The sequence below is a fragment of the Aquarana catesbeiana genome, linkage group LG08 (genome assembly GCF_042186555.1).
Source record: "Aquarana catesbeiana isolate 2022-GZ linkage group LG08, ASM4218655v1, whole genome shotgun sequence".
Taxonomy (NCBI): domain Eukaryota; kingdom Metazoa; phylum Chordata; class Amphibia; order Anura; family Ranidae; genus Aquarana; species Aquarana catesbeiana.
This window is the reverse complement of record NC_133331.1, coordinates 141,981,010-142,005,920: the sequence shown is the minus strand read 5'-3', so window position 1 is coordinate 142,005,920 and position 24,911 is coordinate 141,981,010.

Below are 24,911 nucleotides of genomic sequence, written 5' to 3'. Positions count from 1 at the left end.
CTCATATAAATTTGAGCCTACCTACAGCCTCAGCGTTCTTCTTTTTTCCTCCTATGCGCAGGACCTAGGTGTGCTCCTCTATCTGGCTTTCCGTCTGTCCGTCCATGTGTGGATTAGACTGGACGCAGTCCCTGGTGTCTCGGCTAAATGACCCATAATCCAGGGAGCCCCGCTGCTGGTCCCCGGGCAGCTTTTGTCAGGGCTAACAGCCTTGTCTGGGAACTGCTGGGTCCATGTAAAGTGGGCAGTGGTGTTGGCAGAGTCTCCCCTATGCACACGCACCCGCGCTGTATCGGTGTTTATGGTCGGATGAGGGAGGATGGGTGAGCTAAATTTGAAAAATGCTTTGTATCCAAATGAATGCTGCATTGCTGGGTATTGTGGTGCCTTGCTCCCTGCAGCCTCTATGCATAGCCTGAGCTCCTCCACAGGGAGTACTCTGCATAACAGGTATACAAAGTAACACTTTGTCTGTTCACACATGGCAATAACCTGTTGGTGGCTTCTCATGTTTCCTTTACTGTTGTGCCATTATGCCAACCCCCTCAAAAGACCAGCATTTCCAGAGAAGGTAGAGGAGTCACCTGTGGCCTGTTGAGATATGGGCTATCCTTTTATATTTCTATGTGCTCTCCAGTTTTTCACCAAAAAAAAATTAAAAAAATTAAGAATTAATTATTTTTATGGGCTGGTTTGTTAAATGGCACGCAAAACCCTGTGGAATAGTTATCTATTGGTAATTACCAGTAATTGCCAATCCCTCCATTGGCTACCACTCGCCCAACGAATTAAATTCAAAATACTAACAATAAGTTACAAAGCCATCCACAACTGTGCCCCCAGCTACATCACTAACATAGTCCAATACCAACCTAAACGCCATCTCCGTTCCTCCCAAGATCTCCTGCTCTCTAGCTCCCTCATCACCTCCTCCCATATCCGCCTCCAGGACTTCTCCCGAGCCTCGCCCATCCTCTGGAATTCCCTACCCCAATCTGTCAGACTGTCTCCAAATTTATCCACTTTTAGGCGATCCCTGAAAACTTTCCTCTTCAGAGAAGCCTATCCTGCCTCCATCTAACAACTGCACTATTTACTCCATTAGCTCATCCCCCACAGCTATTACCCTTTTGTATAACTTGACCCTCCCTCCTAGATTGTAAGCTCTAACGAGCAGGGCCCTCTGATTCCTCCTGTATTGAATTGTATTGTACTTGTACTGTCTGCCCTAATGTTGTAAAGCGCTGCGTAAACTGTCGGCGCTATATAAATCCTGTATGATAATAATAAAAATAATAATAATTACCAGTCTCAGAGCAAAACAGCCCTCTTCAGGCTCTGGATGAACATGACTGCATGAGTCTTGCTTTTATATGGTTATATGCTCTGGCAATGACCAATCTAATAGCCTTCCCAGGCAAATCAGCCTTTTCAGACTCTCCAAAAGGGAAGCTGTGGAGGAACATGACTGTGTAAATTTTGTTTTGATTAAGCAACCAGAGATGAGGATGATGATACCTAACAGGTTGTCTTATTTATTAAACAAGTGGCCAATACACTCAAAGGAGTTATTCCCACTTACCCTGTGAAGGGGTTGAATTCTCTGGCAAGGAGCAGTCTCACAGCTTTCCCAAGCAAAACATCCCTCTTCAGACTCTAATGCCCTGTACACACGAGCGGACTTTTCGACCGGACTGGTTCGACGGACCGAATCCGGAGAACAATCCGACCATGTGTGGGCTTCATCGGACCTTCAGGGAACTGTTTCTGTTGAAAATCTGACAGACTTTAGATTTGGAACATGTTTCAAATCTTTACGTCGGAACTCCGCCGGACCCAGTTCCTATCGAAAAATCCACTTGTCTGTATGCTAGTCCAAAGGACGAAAACCGACGCTAGGGCAACTATTGGCTACTGGCTATGAACTTCCTTATTTTAGTCCGGTCGTACATCATCACGTACGAATCTGTCTGACTTTGGTGTGATCGTGTGTAGGCAAATCCGTTCATTCGAAAGTCCGTCGGAAGACCGTCAAAAGTCCGTCAGAAAGACTGTTGGACCTTTGTTGCCGAAAAGTCCACCCGTGTGTACAGGGCATTAGAGGAATATATGGATGGGCATGACAGTATGTATCCCACTGGCTCAAACAGCCAAGGATGACACATAATAGAATGTCACATTCAATAAACACATTGTCAATACACTCTAAAGAAGTGTTTCTGCTCACCCTTTGAAAGGGTTACCTGCTCTGGCCTGCCTAGCCATACGAAGTGAAACGACCCATTTTCGGAATTTCTGGATGGACATGACAGTATGTATCCCACTGGCTCAAGTAGCCAGGGATAAGGATGACACTTAATAGGATGTCACATTGAATAAACAGATTGTCAATACACTCTAAAGGAGTGGTTTCTGCTCACCCTTTGAAAGGGTTATCTGCTCTGGCATTGAGAAGCTGCCTAGCCATACCAGGCGAAACAGCCCATTTTCCGGATGGACATGATTGCATAATTCTGCTTTGTTCAAGCAACCAAGAATAAGGATGATGACACCTAACAGGTTGTCAAATTCATTAAGCCTGTGGTGAATACACTCTCTAAAGGAGTGTTTCCAATCACCCTGTGAAAGGGTTACCGAGCAGTCTCAAGCCTTCCCAGGCAAGCAATCTACTTCAGATTCTTCCAAAGAGAAGACAGACGAGCATGACTGCAAGAATGTTGCCTTGTTCAAGCGACCAAGGATAAACATTACGACGACACCTAACCAGTTGTGCATGTGGTCAATACACTCTAAAGGAGTCATTTCTACTCACTCTGTGACAGGGTCATATGTGGTGCCAATGAGTAGTCTCAGAACCTCTTCAGGCAAATAAACCCTTGTCAGCTTCTTCCCAAGTAGAGGTGAATAAATATGTGATTCCTACTTTGTTCAGGCAGGCTGTGATTAAGATGATGGTGACCAAGTTGTCAAAATTAAGCATATGGTCAAGACACTATGAAGGAATTGCTGAATTCATCTTCTGCAAAGGCAATCTAGTCTGGCAATGTCCAATCTTCTATTCAGGACCTTCTCAAGCCAATTAATCCTCTTCAGTCTCTTCTGAACAGGAAGATAAGGACGACCTTTGTCCAGATTGGTAGGGTTGGTGAAATGCCTTTAAATAGAAGTGAAGCATTTGAAGTACCTCCCAGAGGACAGCTTGACAATTCTCTTATGTTGGATGGATCAAGTGCTCGGTCTACACGATTGGAGTATGTTGTCCCAGCAGGATGTGAAAGTTATGCCCTTTTGAACTGAAAGATGTCCAGGGGTTGGGATCACCCCTCTGGTCAGTGTGTGTCCCTTGTGGGATTGACCATATACATGTCCTTACCATCAGAAGATGTTGTGGCCTTCAAGGACAAACCCTATCACTGCATTTTTCTTGATCGTAGAAGGTCAAGCCTAAATTTAATAGTGGTCAGTTTGGCTTCCTGCCTCAAGATGAATGTCTGCTGAGTTAAAGGAGACCACAAAACTCAAGAGTCAGTTTCCACACTCACTCTCACTCCAGAGAGGTTAGCTTCTGCATTTGTTTCTGGGAGTCCAGGAAAAACTGGGAAGCTAACGCAGTAAGTCAGTAAAAAGTTCCAGGTCAGGATGCTTTCTGTTATTTTGGAATTGTGCCTCCCAAATACATGCCTTAGGGGCACTATGTGGCTCCTCTGTGGACATAGGTACGGCTTTGGTGATTGACACGTGGTCCATTAAGGCAAGCATTTTAGGCCATATTTGGAGATCTTTCATCCTTCACGTCTCAGATTGAGCCATAAAAAATTGCCTCGCTCCAGCAGCTCAGGTAGGCTCAGTTTAACTCTCGCTCCCATTCAAGACTGGTTTCTGGACCAGTGGCCTAAATATGTGGTTGAAGAAACTAAATCGTCTGCAATGATCTGGGGTAAGCCTGTCCTGGTAAAGTTGGACAGCGCAACGTCTGTGGCCTACATCTGGAAACATGGCTCAGTCTCTCCCTTCTGTAGGCGGTTTCTCTAATTCTAGAATCTGCCCAAGTCAATCTTCTGCAGCTATCTGCGGCCTATGTGGCTGGTCAGAAGAATCTTCAGGCAAACTATTTGTCCAGGACAAGTCTGGATGACAATGAATGGTCCAGACTACTGCGAGTCTTTCAAGAACTAACAGAGCTTGGTATTTTTCTAGATAGACCGCTCACATCCCCAGTCAACACCAAGTTGCTGAAGTTCCATTCCAGGGCCAAGAATCCGCAAGCAATTGGGGTGGAGGTGCTGACTGCAGAGTGGATCTCCAAGACAACTTATGGCTTTCTGCTGCTCCCTCTGATTCTCAGCTTCCAGCTGAGGCTGTGGTGGGGGAAAGTGACAGTTCTGGTGATGATCCCAGATTGGCCGAAGGGGCCTTGGTACCCTTTGCTCATCCTTATAAGTGTCAAGGATTGACTCCGTCTGTAAGATCAAATCTTCTCCAAAGTCCCATTCATCCAGCATCCGACAAGCTCAGGCTGATGGCCTGGATCTAGACGGCAGAGGCTAATGGATTTTGAATGCTCTGTGAAGATTGTAAATACTCTTACGAAAACAAGAAAGGACAGCGCTAACCATGCCTATAGTAGAATATGGCATAAATTCCCAGTATTATTGATGATCATGATATTACGCTGGACTCTTCAGAAGTCTAAAAACTAATGGGTATGTGGGCAAGGGATTATAGTGGTGCTAGGGTCAGAAGGTATAGAGAAGAATAACGAGTAACAGAGAGTGTAAAAGACAAAAAGTTACAAAGTTTATTAATAATCTTACATAGGTAAAAAATACATTACAAGCAATTCATGTTTTTAAAAAAAGAGATATATAAGTACATGTACTGTATGTGACCCAAGGAATGATGGGGTAGGCCAGATGGAAGTGGCCGTCGAAAAGGGGGGGCTCGATTTCCTACATGTTTCGCCAAGACATTGGCTTCTTCAGGGAACAAGAGCTCAGAAAGTGAATATGTAAAATAATTCTGTATAATGAAAATAGAAAACATCATGTAAACAAAATATTTAACAGTACCGTACTTCATATGCACAAGAAAGAGTTAATGCTGTGGCTGAACAGTCATGCGACCCCCCGGCTCCACTGAGCTCCGGTAATGCAAACGTACCTGGGACGTCGACGTCCAGAGGGAAGGGAAGAGAGGAGGGGGGGGGGGAGGAAAGGCCGCCCGAGGGCGTCACCACAGGGGAGCGAGCAGGCCGCGCCGTAAATTATGCCTGCAGGGGGCATACAGTAGACCTGGCAATGGAATGTAAAAGCAATGAATGAGTAATGGTACACTTTATCCATAATATCCTAGAGAAGACAGTTGCACGTCAGTGCATTATGCTAAAAAAGATATGTAGAATATATATATGAGTCAGTGTGTCTGTATCTCTAAGGAAAATGCACACTTACATGTTCGTTTAAAAACAGTAGAATGGAGTGGTCACAAAGAGCCTGTGAGTAGGTGCGTGCACACAGCAAAGAAGTTGCCAAGGTAAACGAGATCTGCTATCAGTTGAAAAAGAGCCTAAATAGAGGAGTGGATAGCGTTAGGGGTATTGCGGATGGTAAATTAAAACTTGTACGCAAGTCAGGACGGTACTTACTTAATAAGCTAAGCTATAGATAAAAATCTCATAGCAGTGCAGTCAATGGCATAACGTGCCTAACCCAAGAGTTTTAAATTGGCTTTTGAAAAAGGGGCAGAAATAGCAACATGTCCTATAAAGAGTAGAGGTGGAAAAACGAGAAGTTAGAACATTGAGATTTAAATGGGCAGAGACAGAGCTATTGAGAAACTGAGAGCATATTACCTAGTCCGCCATATCGCAGACACTGTTGCTTAGGAGGATCAATGCTAACCAACAGAGTAAGTAGCCAGTCCAAGGTGGCTCCTGTAAAACGTTTAGAAATGTGGTAAGTAATATACTTGGGAAACCGTAGTTGAGATGTCATAAGAGACAAGGATTACCTTCTTGCTGTGTGCAGAGCGAGTACAGGCACGTCCCTCGTCCAACAAGGAACTGAGGGACTGGCCGGTTACATATATACCCCCCACATCTGATCAGATAGTGATCAGGTGTGCGGACGCCGAGTGAAGGGCATCCGCGCCTGCGCACTGCGCGGTGCCTCGGAACTAAATGTTCCATCATGCACCGCGCGCGCATGCTCAGAACAGACGGATCATGGGGCGGATGGAGGAGCGGACCGCCTTGGAATAGGAGGTGCCAAGGCGCCGCCTCCTCCCATCAGCCGATGGAAACCAAGGAGCCAGAAAGTCTGAGGCCGACGTGGACACCCAGGGGCAGACAGAAGTCTGCCCTGGGCGTCCGTACAGACATGAACAGCGCTAGCGTTGCAGCCCCCCAGAGGGGAGCCAGCGCCGCGACCAACCGCCCCCCCACCCGCCTCCCCCCAACACAGAGGGTGCCGAGATAACAGGGAACGAGTGCAGTCCGACAGTGGAGCACAACGAGCGCATGAGAGACAGTGGACCGAGACACAGGGTGGGGGGACAAAACCCAAACTGCCCAACAATCCACAGGGGTCACTGGGGATAATGGGAAGTGCCTGTGTGTCAGTGCACAATGTCCAGCCACAAAGTGCATATCTTCCATAGAGGACCACTGGGTCCTGGTTAAACAATACAACATGTAATAAGTGAGAGAATAGAGACAATAATGATGTGACATAAGCTTACATAAGGAGACAAATGGATCAAAGGAATGTATTAAAACAATATCGAACAAACTTTTCATGTCTAAAAGTACAAGGAAAAATTTATAAGTTCAACAGAGATTAGAAAAAATCAAGTCAGATGGGAGATATTGGTAGGGTAGGAAAAATACATTCATAACAGTACCAATGTCGTAGTGATCTCAATTATCATGGAAAAAACTGTAAAAGGGACCGCAAATGGAGCCATGGCAGACGGAGGAAGGATCAGGGAAGACAGAAAAGAAAGAAAGATGGAAGGAGGGGCAGCGGAGCACAGGGGAAGGGGGAATAGATGCAGGGAGGGATGAAAGAAGAACTATAGGCGACGCTGACTGACAAAGAGGAGAGACATACATGGTATGTGCGTGTATAATGCGTACAAGAGTGAATGTTAAAGAAAGGGTTTGAAGCTAATATATTCGTTGAGTCCTGGGAATTTGGTAGCATTTAATGTGTGAATCCATTTTGTTTCAAGTCGTAGTAGTTTGTTATCGATACTACCACCTCTTTCATGTGGGGGAATGTGTTCAAGTGCGGAGAATAAAATGACATGGGGGTCGGAGTTATGCTGGGCAGCAATGTGCCTATTAATGGCAGTTGTGGTGATATTCTTGTATAGTGGTTTGATATGGTCGCGAATACGGGTCTGGAAAGGACGCTTAGTTTTGCCAACATAGTATGAGCCGCATTGGCATTGAGCCAAATACACGACCCCTATGGTGGCACAGGTGACACGATGTCTGATGGTATGTGTGTTACCATCAGGCAGGTTCACCACTTGAGAATTAGTGACAAATGCACATATGTCACACCTGCCACATTGGTAGGTACCTGTGGCAGTGGGCCTCTGCGCAGTGTTAATAGCATGGTGGCTGTTAATAAGTCGATCACGGAGTGAGGGAGATCGCCGATAGGTGATGTCAGGGTATGTGTTGATATATTTAGCAATTATGGGGTCTGATGTGAGTAAGGGCCAGAATTGATTCAGGACCTCCTTGATTTGGGTATGTTGATTAGAGAATTGTGTGATAAGTCGTGTTGGTTGTTTAGAGTCCAGTGGTTTGTCAGGAAAAACAAGGTCTTGTCTGTTGAGTTTCTTTGCCTTGTTGAAGGCTTTTTTCAACAAGGAATGGCTGTAGCCTCTGTCTAAGAGTCTATCATACAATTCGTGTGCAGCCCTGAAGAAATCTTCTTCTCGGGTGCAATTGCGTTTTATCCTCACGTTTTATCCTCACGTATTGGCTTATCCTCACGTATTGGCTTCTGAGGAGAGGCTCAGGATGGGCACTGTGGGCGTGCAAAATTGTATTGCCCGAGGAGGGCTTGCGGTAAAGGGCAGTGTAGATTTGGCCATTAGGTTGCACACCGATCTGGAGGTCCAAGAAATGGATCTGCGACTGGCTGCACTCCATGGTGAACCTAAGATTAAATGTATTCAGGGTCAGATATTGGACAAACGAGACTAGTTCTTCTTTGGTACCTGACCAGAATAACAGTATGTCGTCAATATACCTGTACCAGGATATCACCCTGGACAGGTGAGGGTTGGAATGGGCCGAATCAAACAGTTCCCTCTCCCACCCCCCCAGGTAGAGGTTGGCATAGGCAGGGGCACACTTGGTCCCCATAGCCACACCCTGCACCTGGAGAAAGTGGGAGGAGCCGAACATAAAGTAGTTACGTGTTAATATGAACTTCAATAGTTCAAGGACAAAGTCCCCGTATGCATTGTATTGAGAGCCTCTTGCTCGAATAAGCTTACTGATCACTGAAATGCCTCTGTTATGGGGAATGATGTTGTACAGACTTTCCACGTCTAGGGCTACCAGCCAGGTATTGTTGGGTAAGGATTGACCATCCAGTATACGAAGAAGGTGGATGGTATCCTTGATGTATGAAGGCAGGGCCACAACGTGAGGTGCCAGATATTTGTCGACCAATGCACTGGCGGATTCAGTGAGGCATTGTCGACCGGAAACAATTGGACGGCCTGGAGGGTGATTGAGGGATTTGTGTAATTTGGGGAGAGAATAAAAGGTAGGGGTTGTAGGTTCTTTGACACTAAGAAACTTCCATGTGTTGGAATCTATGATGCCCTTTTGGTAGGCTCCAAATATCAACTGTTGGTATTCGGATATATAGTGGTCGATGAGTGATTTTGAAATTGGTCTGTACCACTCCCGATTGTTTAGGATGTCGAGACACATTTGTTCGTAAAAGGGCATATCCATCACCACCACGTTGCCACCCTTGTCGGCTGGCTTGATGATCAGTTCAGGATGATTTTGAAGAGATTTGATGGCTTTATTGAGGGCCGGGGTAAGGTTGGAGGGATAGGAGAGATTTGGATTTAGGCCTTCGATAGTATTGGTGACCTGTTGTACAAAAGCCCAGATGTTGGGATTTGTAGATAGGTTCGGAAAATTCGTAGATTTGGGTTTGAAGGAAGCGGGGGGGGGAGAGAGACACCAAAGGCGGTGGCCTCAGGGTCAGCAGGGTCCAAGAGGTCATCACCGTCGGTGTAGCCCTCCTCCCAGAGTGACATCAGTTCCTCAAGGGCTTGTATTTCAGCTAGAGTGGGGACTTGTTGGGGAGAGGTTTTTTGATGCGTATCATGAGCAGGTGTAATACTGGTATGAGATTTATCATAAATCACTTTAAAGAGGAGTTTACGTGCAAAAAGGTGAACGTCTTTGATAAAGGCGAATTTATCAAAGTGGTTAGAAGGGCAGAATGTGAGGCCAAGTTGAAGTACGTGGATCTGATCCCTGTTTAGTGGAATAGAGGACAAGTTGATTACATCAGGGGTGGATGGTCCACGTGGGCCACCAACGTTTGTGTGTGTAGGTCGGGAGATGGACTCGAAAGGGAGTCCTGGCCCTGTCCTAAAAAAATAGGTGCAAGTTTAGGGTCTGCAGGTGCTAAGTTAGCTGGAAACATAGAAGTGATGGTGGGTTCACTTACCCTCCGAGTGGTGGTGTGAGTTTGAGAGTGCGAAAGTGCCGTTGTAACCACAGGTGCCTTAGTAGTAGATGATTTAGGTATCGCTGACGACTTAGGTTGTGCTTTAGTAAAAGGGGTGGATACGTGAGCAGTCTTGGAGTGACCTGTGGATGTGTGCGGAAGAGGAGTGGGTCCCAGTGTGCGGTGTAGTGATTCCGAGGACATGGCCGATAGGTCGCCTTTTCTTCTTTTAGCCAATTGTTCCTGTGTCAAATCTTGATATACAGTGGAAGTGCTGGATGAAAAGGAAGCAGATAAGGTGTTAGAAGCATGGTTGTTCGAGGTAGGTATATTGGAGGTAAAAGGTTTATTTCTGGGTTTGGTTTCCTTGGCGTTATCCCAATTGTAGGCATAGCCATTTTCATGGGCCGCTAGGTCTCTCAGAAACTTACTTTCTTTGTCATTAATTGTTGTGAGTGTATATTCCTCCAGGTGTGCTCGCAGGGTTTTGTCCCGTTTGCTATACCTGGGGGAAGACAAGCCTTGGGCGTGATCTGTATACCAGCGGTTGATCGCAACATCAAGTTGTGCCAACTCGGTGGTATATTCATTGCATAGCATGGAGAGCATGTTGAGAGAGCATGATAGAAGGTTGCTTTCCCAAGATGTCTTTAATGTGTCATTGATTTTTTTGATATTGGGGAATAGTTGTATTCTTAATCCCCAGGGGATTATCTTGTGTTCCGCATATTTTTCAAAATATGTTTTGTGCCAGTAAATTCTGACTTTTTTTTCCAAAAGACGTTGTAGTCTAATAAATGCCCTGTCCAGTTCAGCGTCGGTTATAGTAGAGGCGTTTTGAGATGCCTGGATGCGAGTCATGAGGCCCTCCCAGGCCTCTCCACAGAAGTCTGCCATGGCTACACCTGAAGTCTCCCATAACAGCACTGGAATACACACAAAAAAATATAGGAAGGTATACGTTTGTCACAGTAATTTATCACAATAGAGACAAAGTAATAGTGAAAAAGGTACAGTTATACCAGAATAGCATTGGAGGTCATCAAGAGCAAGTAGGTGTCGTAGAGGCAAATAGGTAGTAGGGAAGAGAAAGTATGGGGGTACCTAGATATATATAGAGGGGACCGAAACTAGCCAAAAGGACCATAAGCATTGAAGCTTGTTTTATTCAGACATTGTAAGGGTGGCTAGATGGTACCAATAGGATGCAGCACCTCATCCCCGAAGTAATCAAAAAACTAATGGGTATGTGGGCAAGGGATTATAGCGGTGCTAGGGTCAGAAGGTATAGAGAAGAATAACGAGTAACAGAGAGTGTAAAAGACAAAAAGTTACAAAGTTTATTAATAATCTTACATAGGTAAAAAATACATTACAAGCAATTCATGTTTTTAAAAAAAGAGATATATAAGTACATGTACTGTATGTGACCCAAGGAATGATGGGGTAGGCCAGATGGAAGTGGCCGTCGAAAAGGGGGGGCTCGATTTCCTACATGTTTCGCCAAGACATTGGCTTCTTCAGGGAACAAGAGCTCAGAAAGTGAATATGTAAAATAATTCTGTATAATGAAAATAGAAAACATCATGTAAACAAAATATTTAACAGTACCGTACTTCATATGCACAAGAAAGAGTTAATGCTGTGGCTGAACAGTCATGCGACCCCCCGGCTCCACTGAGCTCCGGTAATGCAAACGTACCTGGGACGTCGACGTCCAGAGGGAAGGGAAGAGAGGAGGGGGGGGGGAGGAAAGGCCGCCCGAGGGCGTCACCACAGGGGAGCGAGCAGGCCGCGCCGTAAATTATGCCTGCAGGGGGCATACAGTAGACCTGGCAATGGAATGTAAAAGCAATGAATGAGTAATGGTACACTTTATCCATAATATCCTAGAGAAGACAGTTGCACGTCAGTGCATTATGCTAAAAAAGATATGTAGAATATATATATGAGTCAGTGTGTCTGTATCTCTAAGGAAAATGCACACTTACATGTTCGTTTAAAAACAGTAGAATGGAGTGGTCACAAAGAGCCTGTGAGTAGGTGCGTGCACACAGCAAAGAAGTTGCCAAGGTAAACGAGATCTGCTATCAGTTGAAAAAGAGCCTAAATAGAGGAGTGGATAGCGTTAGGGGTATTGCGGATGGTAAATTATAACTTGTACGCAAGTCAGGACGGTACTTACTTAATAAGGTAAGCTATAGATAAAAATCTCATAGCAGTGCAGTCAATGGCATAACGTGCCTAACCCAAGAGTTTTAAATTGGCTTTTGAAAAAGGGGCAGAAATAGCAACATGTCCTATAAAGAGTAGAGGTGGAAAAACGAGAAGTTAGAACATTGAGATTTAAATGGGCAGAGACAGAGCTATTGAGAAACTGAGAGCATATTACCTAGTCCGCCATATCGCAGACACTGTTGCTTAGGAGGATCAATGCTAACCAACAGAGTAAGTAGCCAGTCCAAGGTGGCTCCTGTAAAACGTTTAGAAATGTGGTAAGTAATATACTTGGGAAACCGTAGTTGAGATGTCATAAGAGACAAGGATTACCTTCTCCCTACTACCTATTTGCCTCTACGACACCTACTTGCTCTTGATGACCTCCAATGCTATTCTGGTATAACTGTACCTTTTTCACTATTACTTTGTCTCTATTGTGATAAATTACTGTGACAAACGTATACCTTCCTATATTTTTTTGTGTGTATTCCAGTGCTGTTATGGGAGACTTCAGGTGTAGCCATGGCAGACTTCTGTGGAGAGGCCTGGGAGGGCCTCATGACTCGCATCCAGGCATCTCAAAACGCCTCTACTATAACCGACGCTGAACTGGACAGGGCATTTATTAGACTACAACGTCTTTTGGAAAAAAAAGTCAGAATTTACTGGCACAAAACATATTTTGAAAAATATGCGGAACACAAGATAATCCCCTGGGGATTAAGAATACAACTATTCCCCAATATCAAAAAAATCAATGACACATTAAAGACATCTTGGGAAAGCAACCTTCTATCATGCTCTCTCAACATGCTCTCCATGCTATGCAATGAATATACCACCGAGTTGGCACAACTTGATGTTGCAATCAACCGCTGGTATACAGATCACGCCCAAGACTTGTCTTCCCCCAGGTATAGCAAACGGGACAAAACCCTGCGAGCACACCTGGAGGAATATACACTCACAACAATTAATGACAAAGAAAGTAAGTTTCTGAGAGACCTAGCGGCCCATGAAAATGGCTATGCCTACAATTGGGATAACGCCAAGGAAACCAAACCCAGAAATAAACCTTTTACCTCCAATATACCTACCTCGAACAACCATGCTTCTAACACCTTATCTGCTTCCTTTTCATCCAGCACTTCCACTGTATATCAAGATTTGACACAGGAACAATTGGCTAAAAGAAGAAAAGGCGACCTATCGGCCATGTCCTCGGAATCACTACACCGCACACTGGGACCCACTCCTCTTCCGCACACATCCACAGGTCACTCCAAGACTGCTCACGTATCTACCCCTTTTACTAAAGCACAACCTAAGTCGTCAGCGATACCTAAATCATCTACTACTAAGGCACCTGTGGTTACAACGGCACTTTCGCACTCTCAAACTCACACCACCACTCGGAGGGTAAGTGAACCCACCATCACTTCTATGTTTCCAGCTAACTTAGCACCTGCAGACCCTAAACTTGCACCTATTTTTTTAGGACAGGGCCAGGACTCCCTTTCGAGTCCATCTCCCGACCTACACACACAAACGTTGGTGGCCCACGTGGACCATCCACCCCTGATGTAATCAACTTGTCCTCTATTCCACTAAACAGGGATCAGATCCACGTACTTCAACTTGGCCTCACATTCTGCCCTTCTAACCACTTTGATAAATTCGCCTTTATCAAAGACGTTCACCTTTTTGCACGTAAACTCCTCTTTAAAGTGATTTATGATAAATCTCATACCAGTATTACACCTGCTCATGATACGCATCAAAAAACCTCTCCCCAACAAGTCCCCACTCTAGCTGAAATACAAGCCCTTGAGGAACTGATGTCACTCTGGGAGGAGGGCTACACCGACGGTGATGACCTCTTGGACCCTGCTGACCCTGAGGCCACCGCCTTTGGTGTCTCTCCCCCCCCCCCGCTTCCTTCAAACCCAAATCTACGAATTTTCCGAACCTATCTACAAATCCCAACATCTGGGCTTTTGTACAACAGGTCACCAATACTATCGAAGGCCTAAATCCAAATCTCTCCTATCCCTCCAACCTTACCCCGGCCCTCAATAAAGCCATCAAATCTCTTCAAAATCATCCTGAACTGATCATCAAGCCAGCCGACAAGGGTGGCAACGTGGTGGTGATGGATATGCCCTTTTACGAACAAATGTGTCTCGACATCCTAAACAATCGGGAGTGGTACAGACCAATTTCAAAATCACTCATCGACCACTATATATCCGAATACCAACAGTTGATATTTGGAGCCTACCAAAAGGGCATCATAGATTCCAACACATGGAAGTTTCTTAGTGTCAAAGAACCTACAACCCCTACCTTTTATTCTCTCCCCAAATTACACAAATCCCTCAATCACCCTCCAGGCCGTCCAATTGTTTCCGGTCGACAATGCCTCACTGAATCCGCCAGTGCATTGGTCGACAAATATCTGGCACCTCACGTTGTGGCCCTGCCTTCATACATCAAGGATACCATCCACCTTCTTCGTATACTGGATGGTCAATCCTTACCCAACAATACCTGGCTGGTAGCCCTAGACGTGGAAAGTCTGTACAACATCATTCCCCATAACAGAGGCATTTCAGTGATCAGTAAGCTTATTCGAGCAAGAGGCTCTCAATACAATGCATACGGGGACTTTGTCCTTGAACTATTGAAGTTCATATTAACACGTAACTACTTTATGTTCGGCTCCTCCCACTTTCTCCAGGTGCAGGGTGTGGCTATGGGGACCAAGTGTGCCCCTGCCTATGCCAACCTCTACCTGGGGGGGTGGGAGAGGGAACTGTTTGATTCGGCCCATTCCAACCCTCACCTGTCCAGGGTGATATCCTGGTACAGGTATATTGACGACATACTGTTATTCTGGTCAGGTACCAAAGAAGAACTAGTCTCGTTTGTCCAATATCTGACCCTGAATACATTTAATCTTAGGTTCACCATGGAGTGCAGCCAGTCGCAGATCCATTTCTTGGACCTCCAGATCGGTGTGCAACCTAATGGCCAAATCTACACTGCCCTTTACCGCAAGCCCTCCTCGGGCAATACAATTTTGCACGCCCACAGTGCCCATCCTGAGCCTCTCCTCAGAAGCCAATACGTGAGGATAAGCCAATACGTGAGGATAAAACGTGAGGATAAAACGCAATTGCACCCGAGAAGAAGATTTCTTCAGGGCTGCACACGAATTGTATGATAGACTCTTAGACAGAGGCTACAGCCATTCCTTGTTGAAAAAAGCCTTCAACAAGGCAAAGAAACTCAACAGACAAGACCTTGTTTTTCCTGACAAACCACTGGACTCTAAACAACCAACACGACTTATCACACAATTCTCTAATCAACATACCCAAATCAAGGAGGTCCTGAATCAATTCTGGCCCTTACTCACATCAGACCCCATAATTGCTAAATATATCAACACATACCCTGACATCACCTATCGGCGATCTCCCTCACTCCGTGATCGACTTATTAACAGCCACCATGCTATTAACACTGCGCAGAGGCCCACTGCCACAGGTACCTACCAATGTGGCAGGTGTGACATATGTGCATTTGTCACTAATTCTCAAGTGGTGAACCTGCCTGATGGTAACACACATACCATCAGACATCGTGTCACCTGTGCCACCATAGGGGTCGTGTATTTGGCTCAATGCCAATGCGGCTCATACTATGTTGGCAAAACTAAGCGTCCTTTCCAGACCCGTATTCGCGACCATATCAAACCACTATACAAGAATATCACCACAACTGCCATTAATAGGCACATTGCTGCCCAGCATAACTCCGACCCCCATGTCATTTTATTCTCCGCACTTGAACACATTCCCCCACATGAAAGAGGTGGTAGTATCGATAACAAACTACTACGACTTGAAACAAAATGGATTCACACATTAAATGCTACCAAATTCCCAGGACTCAACGAATATATTAGCTTCAAACCCTTTCTTTAACATTCACTCTTGTACGCATTATACACGCACATACCATGTATGTCTCTCCTCTTTGTCAGTCAGCGTCGCCTATAGTTCTTCTTTCATCCCTCCCTGCATCTATTCCCCCTTCCCCTGTGCTCCGCTGCCCCTCCTTCCATCTTTCTTTCTTTTCTGTCTTCCCTGATCCTTCCTCCGTCTGCCATGGCTCCATTTGCGGTCCCTTTTACAGTTTTTTCCATGATAATTGAGATCACTACGACATTGGTACTGTTATGAATGTATTTTTCCTACCCTACCAATATCTCCCATCTGACTTGATTTTTTCTAATCTCTGTTGAACTTATAAATTTTTCCTTGTACTTATAGACATGAAAAGTTTGTTCGATATTGTTTTAATACATTCCTTTGATCCATTTGTCTCCTTATGTAAGCTTATGTCACATCATTATTGTCTCTATTCTCTCACTTATTACATGTTGTATTGTTTAACCAGGACCCAGTGGTCCTCTATGGAAGATATGCACTTTGTGGCTGGACATTGTGCACTGACACACAGGCACTTCCCATTATCCCCAGTGACCCCTGTGGATTGTTGGGCAGTTTGGGTTTTGTCCCCCCACCCTGTGTCTCGGTCCACTGTCTCTCATGCGCTCGTTGTGCTCCACTGTCGGACTGCACTCGTTCCCTGTTATCTCGGCACCCTCTGTGTTGGGGGGAGGCGGGTGGGGGGGCGGTTGGTCGCGGCGCTGGCTCCCCTCTGGGGGGCTGCAACGCTAGCGCTGTTCATGTCTGTACGGACGCCCAGGGCAGACTTCTGTCTGCCCCTGGGTGTCCACGTCGGCCTCAGACTTTCTGGCTCCTTGGTTTCCATCGGCTGATGGGAGGAGGCGGCGCCTTGGCACCTCCTATTCCAAGGCGGTCCGCTCCTCCATCCGCCCCATGATCCGTCTGTTCTGAGCATGCGCGCGCGGTGCATGATGGAACATTTAGTTCCGAGGCACCGCGCAGTGCGCAGGCGCGGATGCCCTTCACTCGGCGTCCGCACACCTGATCACTATCTGATCAGATGTGGGGGGTATATATGTAACCGGCCAGTCCCTCAGTTCCTTGTTGGACGAGGGACGTGCCTGTACTCGCTCTGCACACAGCAAGAAGGTAATCCTTGTCTCTTATGACATCTCAACTACGGTTTCCCAAGTATATTACTTACCACATTTCTAAACGTTTTACAGGAGCCACCTTGGACTGGCTACTTACTCTGTTGGTTAGCATTGATCCTCCTAAGCAACAGTGTCTGCGATATGGCGGACTAGGTAATATGCTCTCAGTTTCTCAATAGCTCTGTCTCTGCCCATTTAAATCTCAATGTTCTAACTTCTCGTTTTTCCACCACTACTCTTTATAGGACATGTTGCTATTTCTGCCCCTTTTTCAAAAGCCAATTTAAAACTCTTGGGTTAGGCACGTTATGCCATTGACTGCACTGCTATGAGATTTTTATCTATAGCTTACCTTATTAAGTAAGTACCGTCCTGACTTGCGTACAAGTTCTAATTTACCATCCGCAATACCCCTAACGCTATCCACTCCTCTATTTAGGCTCTTTTTCAACTGATAGCAGATCTCGTTTACCTTGGCAACTTCTTTGCTGTGTGCACGCACCTACTCACAGGCTCTTTGTGACCACTCCATTCTACTGTTTTTAAACGAACATGTAAGTGTGCATTTTCCTTAGAGATACAGACACACTGACTCATATATATATTCTACATATCTTTTTTAGCATAATGCACTGACGTGCAACTGTCTTCTCTAGGATATTATGGATAAAGTGTACCATTACTCATTCATTGCTTTTACATTCCATTGCCAGGTCTACTGTATGCCCCCTGCAGGCATAATTTACGGCGCGGCCTGCTCGCTCCCCTGTGGTGACGCCCTCGGGCGGCCTTTCCTCCCCCCCCCCTCCTCTCTTCCCTTCCCTCTGGACGTCGACGTCCCAGGTCCGCTTGCATTACCGGAGCTCAGTGGAGCCGGGGGGTCGCATGACTGTTCAGCCACAGCATTAACTCTTTCTTGTGCATATGAAGTACGGTACTGTTAAATAATTTGTTTACATGATGTTTTCTATTTTCATTATACAGAATTATTTTACATATTCACTTTCTGAGCTCTTGTTCCCTGAAGAAGCCAATGTCTTGGCGAAACATGTAGGAAATCGAGCCCCCCCTTTTCGACGGCCACTTCCATCTGGCCTACCCCATCATTCCTTGGGTCACATACAGTACATGTACTTATATATCTCTTTTTTTAAAAACATGAATTGCTTGTAATGTATTTTTTACCTATGTAAGATTATTAATAAACTTTGTAACTTTTTGTCTTTTACACTCTCTGTTACTCGTTATTCTTCTCTATACCTTCTGACCCTAGCACCGCTATAATCCCTTGCCCACATACCCATTAGTTTTTTGATTACTTCGGGGATGAGGTGCTGCATCCTATTGGTACCATCTAGCCACCCTTACAATGTCTTCAGAAGTCTGTTCTGTTCTGAAATGCCTGCAGGGAGTGGTTTGATTTAGGTCTATGTGTAAGTATTCTATAGGCACACATTTCAGCTACCTCTGCCTTCACCGGCATACAGTGGGCATCCAACACTTAATTATACTGTTTTTCAAGATGCAATTTGGTTGAAACCTCGAATTGTTTCCAAAATGGGATCAACCATTGCTGTTGGACGTTATTGCATCAGATGCCTTCAATCACCCTGTGGTACCGCTCACTGAAAACTGCTTTACTGGTGGCAATAACATCAGCCAGAAGAGTAAGCATTGGTGGCCTTGGGGTTTAAAGAACCCATACTTGCATACTTCCAGACAGGGTGGTACTCATGCCAATGCTCGAATTTTGTGCCTGAACTGACCTTCAGAGTCCATATCACACAAGAGATTGTCCTCCTATGTTCCTTTTGGGGAGTACTCGAGAAATTAGCCCATTGGATGTGGGCCAAGCTTTAAAATGTTTAATCAAGGTGACTTCTGCCATCAGGAAGTCGGAGCATCTGTTTGTCATTCCAGGTGGAACACATAATAATTTTACAGTTTCCAGCAAGATTATTGCTTCTTGGTTGGTAATGCTCATCTCCTTGGCCTACAACTTGAAAGGGTAGGCCATGCCAGGAGAATCACGGCACCCTTCTCTAGAAGGGTCTCGACCTTGAGAGTGGCAGCAGGCAGAGTGTCTGAAACTATCTGCAAAGCAGCTACGTGGGCACCAAAATATTCATATTCATGGCTTAATGACAGTTGAGTTTGGCAGAGGCATCCTGGCTTCTGTTTTTTAAGTCAGAATTGAGGAGTGTGTAGCATTATCCCTCCCCTGTTTTGACTAGTTAATTCCCAGCTGTGCTGACATGGAGCAGTCAGGAAAACGGAAAATTTAATTCAAATACTTACCATAATTTTTGTTTCCTGAAGAGCTTCATGGCAGCACAGATCCCACCCAGCTTGGTAGGAATGGTTACAGATCGCCAAGGCTGTAGGTGGGCTCAAATGTATTTGAGTCCTGGAGGCATGGTGGTGGTGGTGGGGGGGTAGCCTATACCCCCAGCTGTGCTGCCATGGAGCTCGTCAGGAAAGGAAAAATTACGGTAAGTATTTGAATTCAATTTTCCGTTTTATAACCAGCCTAGGTTATAGCCAGGTTAGGCTTCCAGTTGCCATGTTGTGATCATAAGCTTAGACGTCCAGTTGGATGTCATATTAGAAACAATTAGGGAGGGAATAAAGGATAGAGTAGATAAGCTGACACTGAGTTCCAGTGCCACACCACAATTCCTGCCAGGGAGAAGCTCCGTTCCAGGATAGTTGGACAACATTTAGAAAATCACCCCATGACCACAGATCTTATCTTCAGATCTCTGACACAAAGACATGCCACATCATCCTCAGGGGCCCCTGTGACTGGACTTTGCTGCAACATTCATCTGGAGGTATCTCTATTTTTAACTAATTATAATTGTGTATATGTGCAGTATTCCACCAGGATTTATATCGGGCCCTTTGCTAATAATACATGTTTGTACATTGGAGGTATGCACTGTTATTAATTTCTTCTTATATAAAGCTTGTATTATTTTTATACTGGTGTGCAACTATATGCCTATGGTCAATGTTATATGCTGGTTGCAGTAGTTCTTCTGCTGTCAATTACTTTGTTTATATTACTGATTATTTCCCAGGAAAGGATTCCCCTCTGTTTAAAGGCCCTTGTCCTGGGTGGAGGCGCTGACAACTTTATCATCAAACCCACTCTTCCACTTAGCAAAGGTTCTGGTTCTCTCTATTTACCTACAGGTTTAGCACAATATCCTCTTTGGGGAGGGCAATTTCTCTTAATTCCTTCAAAAGAGGGCTACATATGCTTTGCTGCTTTGTCCAATTCTATTGGAAATCTACAGCGAAAAGACAAAAATCATACAGAGAAGCATGCCAGCATAATGCAGCAAATGCAAAATTGCATTCAATTTAAAAACAGACACCGCACTCACATTTACAAAATGGGTGATAAACATAGAAAACAGCCTGACAAATTAGCGTTTCCCTAAAATGCATCTTTGCTTTCTGCAACGTCACAGACATGGGGTGGAGGTGCTACTGAGAATACCCATTTACAGCATCAATATAACCACATGGTTTGGAAGTGCTTGTGATGCCAAGAACACCAATCAACACCTGGGCTGATCTTGGAAGCTGATCTACCTCTGCTAGTCACTAATTGTGAAAGAATGAAATAATAGAATACAGGTTTTCTATTAAACTTTGAAACTCCATGTCTTGGAGATTTGAAACTCAATTCCATTACACCACTTACTATGCTGTTACAAGTAGGGACTTAATCACATTTAACATGCTTATAAATTACACCCCAATGCTGCTTTAAAGCACATGAGTTGCAGTGCACCACAGTGTAAGGTAACTACTGTGTGTTGTTATATCAGAATCATCAGAAAATATGCTGCATGTACTTCTTGTAAAGTTCTTGTGTGTTGAGTTACCCTAACGCAATGCACAATAACATGTGACACAACATGCATTAACACAACGCATGGGAATGCCAAATTGTGGATGAGCCCATAGAGGGAAGATGTTGGTCAATGCTCTAAAGAACAGCACTTTAATCTGTTCCCTGCTGTCTTTTAAGGATTTAGAAAGCCTACATTCCTTACGTTCAGAAAGCCTACATTCCTTAAGCATGCTTAGGGCGTGGCTACGCGGGGCATGCAGTAGGACGTGCCTGAGTGAGCTCCACTGAGTATCCTGCCTTATCCTGTCCTAAGCACCGCCATCCGTCGCAACAACAACCCGGGATTACCTGCACTAGGTACCGCGGGTGCCTAATAACACCCAGCTGGGTTTCTTTTGGAGCGGACATGTCCAGGAGAGGACCGGGAGCCAGAGCAATGACGGAACCCCCAGCCATGATGACGGCCTCCTGTCTCGCTCAGCGAAGGAGGCCGCACAGTGGGTGTTCGGCAGGAACCTTGCCTCAAAGGGCGCACAGGGTCCCTGTGAGACCCCCACCACAAGGCGCACCACCAAGACCCTTCCTGTTCCACCTCCTGAATTACAAAGATAGGGATGCCATTCTGAATAAATCCAGGACGGCTGACACACTCAAAGTTGACAATGCAAAAGTCTCCCTGTTTCCTGACTTTTCTGCAGAAGTCCAAAGGCAACGTTCCAAGTTCATGGACATCAAGCGGAGGCTACGTGATTTAAATGTTAAGTACTTCATGCTGTATCCTGCAAAACTGAAGGTCATCGCTAACAGCAACTTCCATTTCTTTGATAATCCTAAGGCTGCAATGCACTGGCTTGACAGAGAGGAGAGGCAACTTGCACAGCAGCCGCCATAGCAAGTTAGAGAAAGACACAGAAGTTTACAACTCCCTTCAAAGGTGCTTTTGAGGATTCTTAGACATTCATCGGGGATGATTTGAGCAGTCTGATACTCCTATGCCACACAGAGCCTTAGGTTACGTTACCTGTGCTCTGAGTTAGTTGGCATGGCCAGACTAATTGCCACACGGCCGCTATTGAGCCCCCACAAGTTGGTCCTGCAAGGACTGTTCCCCCTATCATTTTGGGGATGTTTTCTTGTTTTTATCTGGGCCCTGTTGGCCACGGAATGTGATGACTTAATCCCTGATAAACTGCTCTTCTCTCCCCACCCACGTCACGTTTTTTTCTGCAGGAGACACATATCAGGATCCAAATGCTGCTGTCCATATCTCACATGGCCACTAGGTGGTGCACGAACACTGTTCTTAACTGCTTGGTAATGTGGTTGAATTCAGACTCACTCTACTGTACCTTCATACTTACTTCAGGCTGGTACTACTAGCCAAGATGTGTATATTAATAGAATGGGGCAGGATGTCTAGGTCCTTCTCTTTTTTGCTGAACAATGTACATTTACTCATTTTTTCTCCCTAATTTCTAGTGTAACTGACACGGGTATGGTATTTATGTCATGGAATGTTAGGGGCCTAGGGGACAAGGTCAAAAGAAATGCATTGTTTAAATATTTCAGTAAACTGCAGCCCCAGATAATATCTCTTCAGGAAACGCACATGCAACCTGATTCTGTTCACCTACTGTGCTCCTGCAAATATCCAACGCAATTTCACTCCACGCATTCCTCCTATTCCAGAGGAGTCAGTGTGTTGATTTCTGCTACTATTTCGTTTGAATGCATTCAGCAGAGGGTGGACAGTGAGGGCAAATTTGTTTTCCTGCTTTGTAAGCTCAACAAGCTAATATGTATCATTGCTGCAATGTATATTCCCCCGCCATTTTCGGAGGCTCCCCTTCGAGGTCTGGCACAATTTATGGCTCTATTCCCAAATGTCCCGGTGCTAGCCCTGGGTGATTTCAATAATACCCTGGACTCGTGCTTGGACAGAATGCCCTTGGCCCCTAGAACGGTGAAAATGTCAACGGGGAAGACGGCTTTTGCCTCACTGCTCTCTGAAATAGCACTCCATGATGTGTGGTGCGAGAGGCATGCAGAAGACAGGTGTTACTCGTGTCATTTGGCCATGCATGATGGACTTTCCCGTATAGATTTGGGGCTGGGTAATGAAGCGCTAATGCAGCGGGTGAGGGACTCGGCATATGAGCCGCGCCTCTTATCTGATCACTCTCCATTCTGGGTAAGACTAGATGTCTCTGTAGTGGCTGGCCGCCCACTATGGAAAGTGAATCCCTTTTGGTTGACTCTGTTCCCGTCTCCTGACGGGGTCACGGGTGCACTGCGGGAGTTTCTGCAAAACAAGGGATCTGCTGGTGCGGCTGTGGTATGGGATTCGCTCAAAGCAGTTTTAAGGGGCTGCCTTATCAGAGAAATCAATAATATTAAAAAAAAAAACGCTCCAGGGAGTGGGAAGATAAAGTGCGGGATGAAATGAGAGCTAGAGAACAGGCATTGGTTGCAGACCCTTCCCAGCCCAATCATGACTCTTGGACCGAGGCACAATCTCTATACAACTCTGTTCTGCTATCAGCAGCAGAGAAGAGGAGATACTTTCAACAGCAGAGCTATTTTGAGGAGGGAGAAAACACCGCTCACCTCCTGGCTCTTGTAGCCAGGGAGCAAAGGGAGTCCTCCAACATTTTAGCCATAAAAGCAGAGACAGGGGAGACACACACTCTAAATTCTGATATATTAAACGACTTTTATCGGTTTTTTAATGACCTGTATGCCTCTAAAACTTCCTATGCCTCAGAGGACCTGACCACGTTCTAGCAGGACTGTTCCTTTCCACAGCTTTCTGAAGCTGAGAGGGAGGTGCTAAACTCTCCAATTACTCTGACAGAACTGACAGATGCCTTAGAGGGGGCCCCGCACCATAAATCACCTGGTTCAGACGGCTTACCAGTGGAGGTGAACTCCCGCTATAGTGACGTACTTTTACCACCCCTGTTACAGGCCTTAACTGAAGCAGCTGAAATGGGCTGCCTACCTGATAGCATGCACGAGGCCATAATTATAGTACTCCTCAAGCCGGCGAAGAACATGCTTCTGCCAGACTCCTATCGCCCAATCTCTTTATTGAATGCTGACGTCAAGCTACTGGCCCGAGTTTTGGCCACAAGACTCTCCCGGGTAATAGGTAAGCTGGTCCATCGTGACCAGTCGGGATTCATCCCTACTCGCTGTACGGACGATAATATTCTGTGGCTATATATGAATCTACAGGTACGAGTGGATAATCCTGGGGGTAGGGCCATTCTTTCACTGGATACCGCAAAGGCTTTTGACAGTGTTGTAGTGATATGAAGTGTGTGGAGTGCGGAGTGGCCCTACCTCCTGGAAACCCTGGCAAAGTTTGGACTGGGGAGCCAGTTTATCACATGGGTAAAGGTACTATATTCTAGACCTAGAGCTAGACTCCGCATAAATAATAATCTCATCTCCATTTGAGTTGCACAGAGGCACCGACAGGGATGTCCTTTGTCCCCATTGCTGTTCACTTTGGTGGTGGAGCCTTTGGCCATCTTGATACGCGCTGCGACGGAGGTGGTTGGGTTCCGCAGAGGTCGGCTAGAAATTTCTTTATATACGGATTACGCACTCATTTACCTGGGGGACTCTTGCCTCTTTGCAAGCAGTGATGGGGATAATAATAGAATTCGGAGGCTTCTCTGGTTTCACTATAAACTGGTCCAAATCAACCATAATGCCCATTGACCCGCTGACAGAACCTCCACAGGCGGGAGCAGATTACATTGCCATAGTAGATAGCTTTAGATATCTGGGAGTAATGGTGTCCCCAGATCTGGCCGACTATCTTCAGCTGAACTTGGGTCCACTCTTAGATAGGCAGAAAGCTAAATGCTCCAGCTGGTGTAAACTTCCCCTATTGGTGGTGGGACGGGTGAACTTAATAAAAATGGTGTGGGCCCCACAGCTTTTGTACATTTTTCATAAT